Source organism: Anser anser (genome assembly GCF_964211835.1).
Source record: "Anser anser genome assembly, chromosome: 3".
Lineage (NCBI taxonomy): Eukaryota > Metazoa > Chordata > Aves > Anseriformes > Anatidae > Anser > Anser anser.
Window position 1 is genome coordinate 9167785 of NC_139722.1, and position 12272 is coordinate 9180056.

Sequence of the window (12272 nt, forward strand, 5' to 3'; positions counted from 1 at the left end):
TGGGCAACGCAGTCTAGTGGGAGGTGTCCCTGTCAATGACAGGGGGTTGGAATTAGATGATCTTTAAGTTTCCTTCCACTCAAACCGTTCTATGATTCTATGATTAATTCTATGACATACCAGATGTCATATCTACGCTTAGATATAAATCATATATAAATTCTGAGCCACTGCAAACCATTTGTTACAAATATCTGAATTTTCCAGTGCTGTGTATGCTACCGTTAAATTGCATGTGAACTAAATGTAAAATATAATAATTAAAAAAGAAAAATGGAGACATATCTCAAGCATTTATGTTGTGACTCTTACTATGTATGTATTTTATACTGGACCCACTGTCACAAAGTGAAAACAGGCAATATTACCTTTGCAAATGACTTTTTGACTTGCATTAAGACAAAGATTTGACTCTGAGAAAATTAATAGCAGGCTTTGGACAATAAAAAGGAAATATGTCATTATTAGTCAGGTATTAACAGAAATGTAGCAAAACTGTTTAAAAAAAAACAACAAACAAACAACAAAAAAACCTGTAACCTACCTTATCTCTTCAATGTAACTGCAATGTATATTCTTTGAAGAGAAAATGGCAATTCCATTTCCAAAATCAAGCACTTGAAAGGGTTTGTAATCTAAAGTCATTTCATAGAAGGAGGTTGAATGAATTTATCAATATCCAAATCAGTGATATTTTTACCAGACCTCAATTCAGGAAATCACTCGAGCATAAACCTAACTCTATCCTCCATTGGTGTAATTTTTCAGCATATATCAAAATCCTAGTAAACTCAGGCAAAAGTTTTCCTTCTGTTGAAGTCAACAGTACAAATACCATATATTTGAATGATGCAGGTTCTGGCTTTGCACACGATTCAAGTACTGTAATTCCTTTTCAGTACCTGGTGGGTTTGGACTTCAAACTTCCTTGGAATTACCATTTGTTATTGCTTTAATTTACCATTCAAGGACTGTTTATCAGATGAGGGACAAGTGTTTTGTTTTGTTTCCTTTTATATAATTTGTGGAAAAACATGGGGAAAAACTAACAAATAAAATATTTGCTTGTATTATTGCATTTTTTCTTAATGACTGAAGTTGTTGTTTTTTCGTTTAATGAAAAATACGTCATTTTATGGTTGTTTTTAGACAGCTGTTTCACTTATTTAGGCATCATTATTAATACAGCTGAACTGTCTTCAAAAAATATTTGCTTAATTTTTTAAAACGACATCTTTCATCCTTCGATCCACAAGCAATCTTTTACTGTTATTGCATGTTTTGATTGCAACATATAACCAAGTTTAAAATAATAGAATCAGGAACATAAGTCTGCAAGGTCATGTATGTGAAAGCAGTCTGATGCCACAGTCCACACAGAGTATATTTTTTCCTTGAAGGACAGCAAGAAACAAGAACATCCAGCTTATCTCTACAATTAACAATTAAATAACTCTGTAACACAAGGAGTGTTCTTAACTCATATACTTTTTTTTTTTTTTTTTTTTACTTTTTGTAAAGAGGACTCAATAGATATTATGAGAGCTTCTTTAGTATAGGATCTTTCTATAAACATATACTTTAATGATCTACATATATGGCAGTGGCAAAAAAAAAAGTTTAAACATTTAGAAATAGCTGTGACACAGGATGCTAAAAACAGAGAATGAAGTTTGACAGTGAGTTCAGGTTTTGCTCTTAGTTATAGTACACATAATACCTAAACAAATCCATCCATGCTAGTGGCTTATGACTGATCTCAGAAGGTCAAAAACAAGTTCAATTATTATGCTGAAAAATTTCCCATAATCTACATAATACTGAGTTAACAGAAGTATTGTTACAAAAAGAAGTTTTGTAACACCTTCAAAATGCCTTTTTTTTTTTTAAGTAGGTATAAATGATTAACACTAAGTACAAGGTAAACCCTTTTTACCTACAAAGTAAACAGTAATCTTAGATCAACAGTGTCAGACAAATTCTTATTTATGATATTTTGATATTTTCCAACATTTTTTGTCTGTCTTCTGCAAGCAAATTTGTTACTGTGTTTTGTGATGGTTTAATTTATTTTTATTCCTACCCCCCCCCCCCCCCCACCGGAGAGGCTTTCTGTACTTTACAGTAAGGAGGGATTAGATAAATTATATTTTGAATAGAAATCAGAACCCTGAAAAAAAAAAAAATGTTGTCTAAGTACAGGTTCCTTCTTTGCTTTTTCAATCTTGACAATACACTTTCTGTACTCTGGACTAATTTTAAAAGGATAGGTAGAACCCATTTAAACTGCAGGTTGCTGGCAGGTTGGGATATCCTCCTGGCTATTACAGTCTATAGTTAGCACTCTTTCTTGTAGAAGCAGTCCTTGAACCCAGATGTCCTATTCATTATTATAAAAAAGCTGAATCTTGAGCTGTCTGGGTTCATCAGGGGACTCTGACCATACCTGTGGGATTGTGCTTCCCTGGAGGCACTATAGTCATGCTTAGGAGTTTCCCTATTCCACTCAAGTTTGCAGGAGAGTATGACAAGTGTCTCACTGCCTAAATGTTTGTTCTTGCATCCCTGTGTATGAAGGTAGGAAACCAACGGTCTTGGATGGCAATATATATTTATGTTATGTTATATCCTATTTACAGTATTCACGGTGTTAACAAAAAGAAAGAGATTTTATTGCTTTTAAACTGCATCAGTTTATTTACCCTTTATCAAAAGAGGTTTTCTGATTACATTAAATAGATGTTCCTCTGGTTTAGTAAGTGTTTTTTAAGAAGGTATCAAATTAGCATTCTTTATTAGGCAGCAGGGTAGTTAGAGTAACCTTGTGATGAGGTCTTTGCTAAATTTTGTTAGATTTAAAAAAAAAAAAAACCAACTCAAAGACAAAGTGGCTTTCTCTACTTATTGAAATTTCTGCACAAAAGTGAAGCATTCACACCTGTATCGTATAACAGGTAAAGTATATATTAGGAACAGTTACAGATGAGAATCTCAGTGTCTGCCATAGGTTTAGGACCACATGTGAGTTGGCTCGATTACCAGCTATACAATACATTATTTCTAGGAGCACATATCATGAAGTAAACACTTTTACTGTTTCTCTACATGTAATTTATAGCATATCCCAAATAGAAGTGTTCTACTTCTATGCATGCATAGTAATCTTTACATGACCTGAGTAAAGTAATCTGGTTCAGGATGTAATATTTTCTGATGAAAATAAAACATTATTGTTCATAAACTTTTCTTAGATTTGAATGCATATCACCAAGAAGTGATTCAAATTTTCCAGGATACTACAGGCCTGTCAGTCTGACCTCAGTGCCAGGGAAGCTCATGAAGCAGATTATCTTGAGTGCCATCACACAGCACTTAGAGGACAACCAGGTGATCAGGCCCAGCCAGCATGGGTTTATCAAAGGCAGGTCCTGCTTGACGAACATGATCTCCTTCTAAAGGGGAGGTGCTCAGTGAATGAGGGAAAGGCTGTGGTTGTGGTCTACCTGGACTTCAGTAAGGCTTTTGATACTGTTTCCCACTGCATTCTTCTGAAGAAGAATGGATGGATGGGTGTATGCTTCATTGGGTTAAAAACTGGCTGTGTGGCAAGGCCCAAAATAGTTGTGGTGAATGGAGCTAAATCTGGTTGGAGGCCAGTCACCCAGGGCTCAGTACTGGGGCCAGTTCTCTTCAGTATCTTCTTCACCAATGATCTGGATGAGGGGATCGAGTGCACCCTCAGTAAGTTTGCAGATGACACCAAGTTAGGTGCATGTGTTGATCTGCTCAAGGTAGGAAAGCTCTGCAGAGGGATCTAGATAGGCTGAACCCATGGGCTGAGGCCAAGATACGACATTCAAAAAGGCTAAGTGGCAAGTCCTGCACTTGGGGAACAACCCCCTACAATGCTACAGGCTGGGGGAAGAGTGTCTGGAAGGCTGCCTGGCAGAAAGGGATCTGGGGATATTGTTCAATAGCCAGATGAGTTTGAGCTAGCAGTGTGCTCAGGTGGCCAAGAAGGCCAACAGAGTCCTGACTTGTATCAGAAACATGATTCTGTTCTACGTAATTCACACCTGCTCAAGAAGCAACACACAATTCATGTTTCAGTTTGAAAGCAGGTTTGTTAGAATCCCTTGTAGATTGATTTGTTGCATTTGAATTTTAATTTGAGCAGAATTGGGTCAATCTACCTGTACTATTGTTCCGTTGGTCAATCTTCAGCCACTCCTCTTGTTACAAGCTGTAAAGGTACAAAATCAAAACCAACCAACCAAACCAAACCAAAAACACCAAAACTGTTTAATCCATGCAGGGCTGAAGCACGAGGGCTCTTCTTATATCCTAGAGACTTAAACTTTGTAAATATACTAAGGAGAGTGTGGCACTTGTTTGTTTGTTTGTTTGTTTTGTCAAAATAACACTTTTGCAAGACAGTGATCATTCATTTCATTCATTTTTACAAGTTTCCACCCTTTCTGGTAAGATGTACATAGAAAATATATTTCTCAGTTTATTGGTCCCTTTTTATATTTTCTTCCATCTCTTGAGGTACATTAAAAACAATAAAGTGATGATTTTACACAATGTTGAAGCAAACTGCAAATTCTTTTTTTTTTTCCCCACAGTAAAAGCTTCCAAAACCAAGAAGGCAGTGAGATTAGAATCAATCACTTAGTCACATTAAGAAGGTAGGAGGAGTATAAAACGTGCAATGGAGTTACAACAATTTCTGGTACAGTTTGCACCTCTCTCAGGAGGGCATTATTCTGTGAATGCTGTTCATGGGGCTCTTATGCACTCAAAGAGTAGGGATTAAGATTTCCACCAGACTGTTAGTCTGAACCAATAGTTGCTATATTTTTGCTCTACTGAGAAAATAAATCAGTGAAAAAGAAATGTAGAGAAAGGAAGGGTTGAAACATAGTAATTTCTGAAATAATTTATAATAATGGTAATACTGTTAAAATATTTTAGAAGTACAAAATAAAAATAAAAAAAAGAAGAAATTTCTGTGTTGAAGTCCCAGAGATTTCTAGATAACTAGAAGAAACTGGTATAGTTGGAAGCAACCTAAGCTCCACCAGATTTCCTTCTGTATTTTCATTCTGTTTATGTCACCTGCATCTCGCTGCCCATCTGCCTGTGAAGACTTGAATCCCATCATATATAACCATCATGTAAGAGGAATACTTAGGTCTCCTACTGGTATTCCTCATAAAACGCAAGCTCTTCTAGGTTTTGGATCTATAACATGGTCATAATTTTTCCAAAAGGCAGCCAGGGCCACATTTCTTAGCAACAAGCATACATTCAGATGTATTCACTAATATTGGCCACTGAGAGGTGCGGGAAAATACAGAATATAACTTCTATTTAAGCTCATCAGGGCTGATGGGAAAGGAGCAGGAAAGCAGACACAGCAGAGTAATTATAGACCAGCAGCCTTTCCATGAGCATCTTCTCTTGAAGGGGTTGAGAAAACCTGCCAGAGTGCTACAGAAGTTTTTACGAAGAGAAGCACTCGGAGGAGCACATTAAATCTGGGCTGATACCAGCATATGGAAGTTGAAGCCTTTTCTCATTATCTCAGCTGATTTTCTGCCAGGAGACACATCTGCTGGACTTCTGCAGGAGCCCTGTGGGAAGGTAAACCTAGGCAGTCACACCAGTCTGCTTAGCCATATTTATGTAACATTTTCACATCAAGGGATGCACTGGCTCAAAAACACATTCAGGGTTTATTGGGGATGGGGAAAATCATATGGGAGGCATGTTTGCCATCTGATGGGAAACTACATGGAGACCAGTGGAGAATTCACCCCCAAAAAGATGAGGGATGACTACTCTTCAGAATTACTTAGCAAGTTACTCAAATTACTTATTTGGAAAGATAAATTCCCTGTGCTGTTGAAATCCCAAATTTAAGACGTGATTGAATTGCTGTTAGCAGTAATAATGGTTATGGTAAACTAATGGCAGTTTCATGCAAATTCTTTAAACTTTAACATTGTAAAGATTTAAAAGCTTAGGGCTTTTGTCATTTCAAGCCAATACTTTCACATTACCATCATTTTTTTGGAGTTAAAATACTTTATTTTCAAAGTTTGAATACCTCTAGAGGGTTTCATTTTTATACAGAGAGGCAAACAAACATGGCATGAAGCCACAATGAATTATAGCCTTGTCTCTTACCTACTTGCCTGTGTTTCAGATATTTGGCACACTAAACTCCCACTTTCCACTTGCACGTGCAGAACACTCCAGGGCAACACCTCTAATATGTCTTGATGTATTGCATATGTCAAATTTTTTGGGTTGGTTGATTTTTTGTTTGTTTTTGTTTGTTTGCTAAAAAGATTGCTCTCAATTTTAAATAGAAATGAAGAGTATTGTGTTGCAAACAGTTGACTTTCTGTTATCAGTTTTGTGATTTCCACCATCATTGAAAAGAAATATTATTTTAGTTAAATAAATCTTAGCTCAGGGGTAAAATTCTTATGGAAAAGTATGGATTTCATAAATAACTACATTCTAATGTCTTCTTCCATTTACTATTCAGACTTTATGAAGAAAAGATGTGATTGACCTCAGCTAATAAATAATAATAATAGCCTAGCAAGGAATTCGGGATTTAGATTGTGTACTTAAAAGCAATAACAAAAAAGCAAACAACCTGGCAGAACCCCATGTCTTAGCTCTCTGTAGTAGTTCTAAAGTAGTGAGATTACTGTAAACTATAAATTAGCAATGTAACCACCTCCGAAACGTGGGGCTGTATATTAATATCTCCTGGAAGAATGTTCCACTTTAGTTACTGAAGTTTATATCTTGAATTTCTTCCTAATGTCCAACTCTAATAACTGGCCAGTAGCCTCTGTTGATGAATCTTTGCAAGCTAAACACAAAGAGGATAGATTTAGATAAGATATTAAGAGGAAATTCTTCACTGTAAGGGTAGTGAGGCACTGGAACAGGTTGCCAAGAGAAGTTGTGAATGCCCTGTCCTCGGAGGTGTTTGAGGCCGGGCTGGATGGGTGGTTGGCCAACCTGATCTAGTGGGTGGCATCCCTGCTTACGGCAGGGAGATTTGAGTTAAATGATCTTTAAAGTTCCTTCCAACCCCAACCATTCTGTGATTCTACGAGTAAGACACAGTTTGGTCTGGACAAAAGTATTTTTCTGGAGCAGGTGAGACTGCTAGGTCATCATCTTTCCTGATAGAGCTCTAAATTTTGAATGTTCAAAAGACTCCTACCGAATGTTTAATAAAATGTGAGAGAAGGAAGCTGTCATTCATGCAGGATTTCTACATTTCTGATTCTCAACTGAAAAAAAACGAGTGCCTTGAATATACAGAAAGAGTCCTTCAACCTTTTCTTAAGGAAACACCTCATGCATCATCAAAAATTATATGTCCGTTTCCAATGTGTAAACAATTAATTACTACATCCTTCACAGCAGAGGTTTCTTGGAGTTGTGTTTTTTGTGTGTTTTTGTTTGTTTGTTTTGTTTTTCCTTCTACTCTTTTTCCTTTGCATAGGTATACATGATATCTCATTATTAAGTGTGTTGGGAACACTTATCTGCATGGAGCAAAGGTAGTGAATTTTTCCAAGTTGTAATGATAAGCTAAAAGTAAGCCCTGCAAGGTAAAATCTATTTAAAATGTGGCAATTTGGGAAAATATGTCCCTCAAGCACAGCAAACATACCATCAAAGTGAGTTAGCTACCAATTAACTTCTACATTTTGCACAATGGGCATTAAATTCTAGGGTAAGAATAAAACCAAATGATGTATGCTTGCTCTCTGTGAACAATAGATCACACAAAATGAGCTTCAGATGTGATATTTTTCACCATGTTTTCAGCATTCAACTGTGCTTCTGGAAAATATTTGTTTTCCTGTTTAAAAACACTTTTTTTTCTATGCAAACTCATATCACTAGGTATGTGTAAAAAGAGAAACTCTAACTCAAACATAATAAATTAATATATGGGATCCTACACAGGCTCAGACACTGTGACACAGGATGCAGTTTTGGCATCTCTGTTCACAATAGGTAAGAGATATTGTTCTATCCATCACCCAGCTCTTAATCCCAAAGCCTGGATAAAATTATAAAATACTGTGAAAGCAAACAGAGCTCCAGTTAGTCAGCATGGCAACAAAAGGGGAAAATGATCAGAAAAAGTGCATTGGCAGGAGCAGTACTATTACCCAGTTTAGGCTAGAGTGTGACTGTTTAAGAGATGAAGGTCAAAGGGTCTTTGGCAGGAGTCAGCCTGGTCTATGGACCAGCTGTTCATAGATTCAGAGACGTGCCTAGGCTCTTCCTGCTGGAACCACTTAAGAAAGTACAGCATCCTAATAGAGATAAGGAATAGCTTAATTCTGAACTCCAGTGGCCCAGGCCATGTCATCTGCAGATGGGAAAAGAAGTGCACTGCTTTGGTTAGACTCAGCTGCAGGCATTTTGTTTATGTCCAGAAATGAGAATTTTCTGCATAATGTTTAAAGGCACTTCAGAAGCTTCTGCCATGTAAGTTCTAATGAGATGGTGTAGGTGATATTTCCCCTTTCACAGAAAGGAACATAGGTTCCAGATAATTAGGAAACAGACAAAGTAGCCTAGAAACCTAATGTATAGTTTCAATATGACTATTGTCAAGCAAGTCATTGTCTTGTTCCTCTTCCTTCTTGCACCATTTTTCAAGCTCCACTCATGTCAAACACTGTTTTGTTTTATTTTTAAGTCAGAAAATACTTGCAAATCATTCAATACAAGGTCTGCAGTACATAGAATGATCAATTTTCACCATACCTGGCCTGCCACACTGTGGGCTTGACAAAGAAATATGTATGAGTCTTCACATCAGCCATACTCCTGAGACACTGAGTGACTTCCAGGACTACCAAGTGAAGAAGGTTTCTGTAAATGTGATACACATCACAGAGGAAACAGCACACAACACACGTCAGGACTTCCCTTTCTATGGCAAAACACACTTAGCACAGCCAAGCCAGCTGCATTGGAGCTATGCTCCCATAATTCTGCACATCAGCCAGAGCATCCCAGAACTGTGGATGTCCCTGTCACAATAAACCATATCCCGTCACTCAGCCCTCGAGTAGTTAGGAGCAATATAATAGTTGGCCTGTTCTTGTTGTAAAGCAATGTGAGAGGTGTTTTCCCCAGCGTGAGACAAAAAATATAGACAGATATCATCAGAAAGCACTTACACCTAAACAAGGCAGACATGGCTAAGGCAAGGTGCATTGAAACCACAGAATATAAAATAACATACACTACACATTTTATATATACTGGTGCATATATATGTACATATACACATTTATATGTGTATGTAGGTATACACATAGAGGGAGAGAGAAAGAATAAATTGTTTTTCTGACATTGTTAACTCATTTCTTGTAGGCCCCAAAGAACAAATGAGTGTTCAGGAAGGATTTGAGAGAACAGTGACTTGATGGGGATAGAATATAGATTTCACTCAAAAAAGGCAGATCAGAAGAGAGTAGGATGAAATGCTGAAATAAAGATTTTTTATTTTATTTTATTTTTTTTAAGATAAGCAAATATTTACCTAGTTCCCAATTGTCAGGGTCTGAGGGTGAAACCCTTCCAACACTGAAATCAGTGACAAAATCTTGACTGACACAAGAACTGTTGGAATTTCACCATGGGTTGAATAAAAATTCTGAGATGTAGTAATTCCAAGACTACCAAATGAAAGTATATTTAAGTAGAAGTTCAGAGGTAGGTAGATACTTAAGTAATTTGTTATACTGCAATGCTTTGTGGTTGTCGTTTATTTTATTTTGCTCTGTTTTTCCATAATCATATTTAAAACACTTACCAAAGTGATCAGCTCCAGTGCAGGCATGTCCCGTAGTGTAGCAGAGGAGCATGATGGACCAGGGCAGGCTAACAGGCTGCAGCATGGCAGCCAGGGCATGGCGCAGCGGTTTGTTTGTGAGGGCCTGAAGGGAGGGTGCTGTCACTGCCTCTTCAACCAGTTATTGTGACCCACTCATGTGGAGATCCAGTCATGGCATCTCCCCTGGCAGAAAGCAATGTCCTCTGTGTCCCCTGTGGCCTCTCCAGCCACAGGAATCACCACAGCTACCCAGATGGAGCTCCCAAGAGAACACGGGGCCATCCAGGTCCCAGGCTGCAGGGTGTGCCTGAGATTTCTGTCAGGGTCGGATAGCAGCAGTGAGTACACCTGTGGGAGGTGTGCCCAGGTGGAACTGCTCAGCATGGTGGAAGAGCTTCAGGAGGTGGTGGGCAGGCTGAGTGAGGAGCATTAGAGAGTCAGAGAAGGAGACTGGTGGAATCATACCCTACCATCCCTGACAGATGTATCAGCCAGCCACAACAAAAGAAAGGCAGAATCCCTTACCCTCTTGCCAGCTGGCAGGAGAGGACCTAAGAGACAGTGGGGAATGGAAGCCAGTTGCTGCTCAGGGCAGCAGGTGAACCACTTCCCTGTATATCACTTCCCTTCCTACCTCGCCTTCCCTGGTGCCCTTACAGAACAGGTATGACGCTTGGGAACTTGATGGACAGGCAAACAATGATATAGATGAAGGTCCGTCCAGGTTGGAAGTGGGTTTGCCTAGGGCAAGTCAGCCTATCCCCTGTATCACAACCACCTCCACCTTGGAAAAAAAGAAGGGCTGTTGTCATAGGTGACTGCCTTCTGAGGGGAACAGAAGGCTTGATATACCAAGCACACCAATCCCATAGCGAAGTTTGCTGCCTTCTTGAGGCCCAGGTAAAACATGTTACTAGAAAACTCACTAGCACTATATGGCCCTCTGATTATTATCCATTGTTGGCTTTTCATGTTGGCAACCATAAAGTAGTATAGAGAAGTCCAAAAGAAAGCAAAAGGGACTTCAGGGCTTTTAAGGTAATTGGTTAAAGGAGCAGAGGTACAGGTAGTGTGTTCCTCTATCTACCAGTAGCAGGGAACAATACTGAAAGGAACAGGCAGACGCAGCTGATCAGTACATGACTCCAAGGCTGGTGTTACCATCAGAATTTTCAGTTTCTCAGTCATGGGATGGTCTACACAACATCAGGCTTGCTGTTGCCTGATAGGATGCAACTTTCACAGAAAGGGAAAAGGATTTTTGCACAGGAGTTAGCAGGGCTGACTGATAGAGCTTTAAACTAGATTTAGAGGGGGAAGGGGATAAAACTAAACTAAACGCCATTGAAGAGTTATGGGATGGCGCACCAAAATTTGAGGAACTGCATGCTAGTGAGATCCTTCAGTCTGTTCCATGAGGTGCTGGGTACAATGAAGCACATTTGAATGTTTCTACACTGTTGCATGAAGCATGAGGAACAAGCAAGAGGAGCAAGAAGCCTTGGCTCAGTCCCAGAACGACAACATCATTGGTGTAAGCAAAACCTGGTGGGAAGAGTCCTGTGACTGGTGTGTTATGATGAATAGCTATAGGCTCTTCAGAAGGGACAGGCTGAGCAGGTGAGGCAGGGGTTGGTGCTGTATGTAACAGAGGAGCTGGACTGTATGGAGCTTGCTGTTGACTCCCTTGAGGGTGGAGAAGCCTTGCAGGGAGATCTTGACAAATTAGAGAGCTTGGGCAATCACCAACCACATGATTTTCAACAAGAGCAAGTGCCAGATTCTGCACCTGGGACGGGGCAACCCTTATATATGTACAGACTGGGGGACGAGAGGCTGGAGAGCAGCCCCACGGAAAGGGATCTGAGGCTTCCAGTCAAAGCCAAGTTGAATACAAGTCAGCAGGTTGCCCTGGCAGCTAAAAGGGCTGGCCATATCCTGAGGTGCATGAAGCACAGGATTGCTAGCCAATCATTGGCAAAGTGATAGACCATATAGCCTCTTAAGAGCTTCTGCACCATATTGTCCTGGTTTCGGCTATGTTAGAGCTACCTCCTAGTAGCTGGTATGGTGCTGTGTCTTGGATTTAGGATGAGAATAATGTTGATAACACCTTGATGTTTTAATTGCTGCAGAGCAGTGCTTACACTAAGCCAAGGACTTTTCAGCTTTTCGCTCTGTCCTGCCAGTGGACAGGCTGAGCATGCAGCAGGAGCTGGGAGGGGACAGACCCAGGACAGCTGACCCAAACTGACCAAAGGGGTATTCCATACCTTCTGACGTCATCCTGAGCAATTAATATGGGGTGGTTGGCCAGGGTGGGGGGACCACTGCTGGGGTATAGGCTGGGCATCGGTCAGTAGGTGGT

The 12272-nt window shown here is 39.4% G+C and overlaps 1 long non-coding RNA gene across 1 annotated transcript; it reads right to left on the minus strand.

The window, feature by feature from the left end:
* Nucleotides 1-3937: 3937 nt before the first annotated feature.
* Nucleotides 3938-11073, minus strand: LOC310897037. The gene is made up of 3 exons (XR_014582008.1): nucleotides 9884-11073; nucleotides 8827-8934; nucleotides 3938-5639 (listed from the first exon to the last, which is right to left on the minus strand). It is a non-coding gene; the product is annotated as an uncharacterized lncRNA (long non-coding RNA).
* Nucleotides 11074-12272: the final 1199 nt, after the last annotated feature.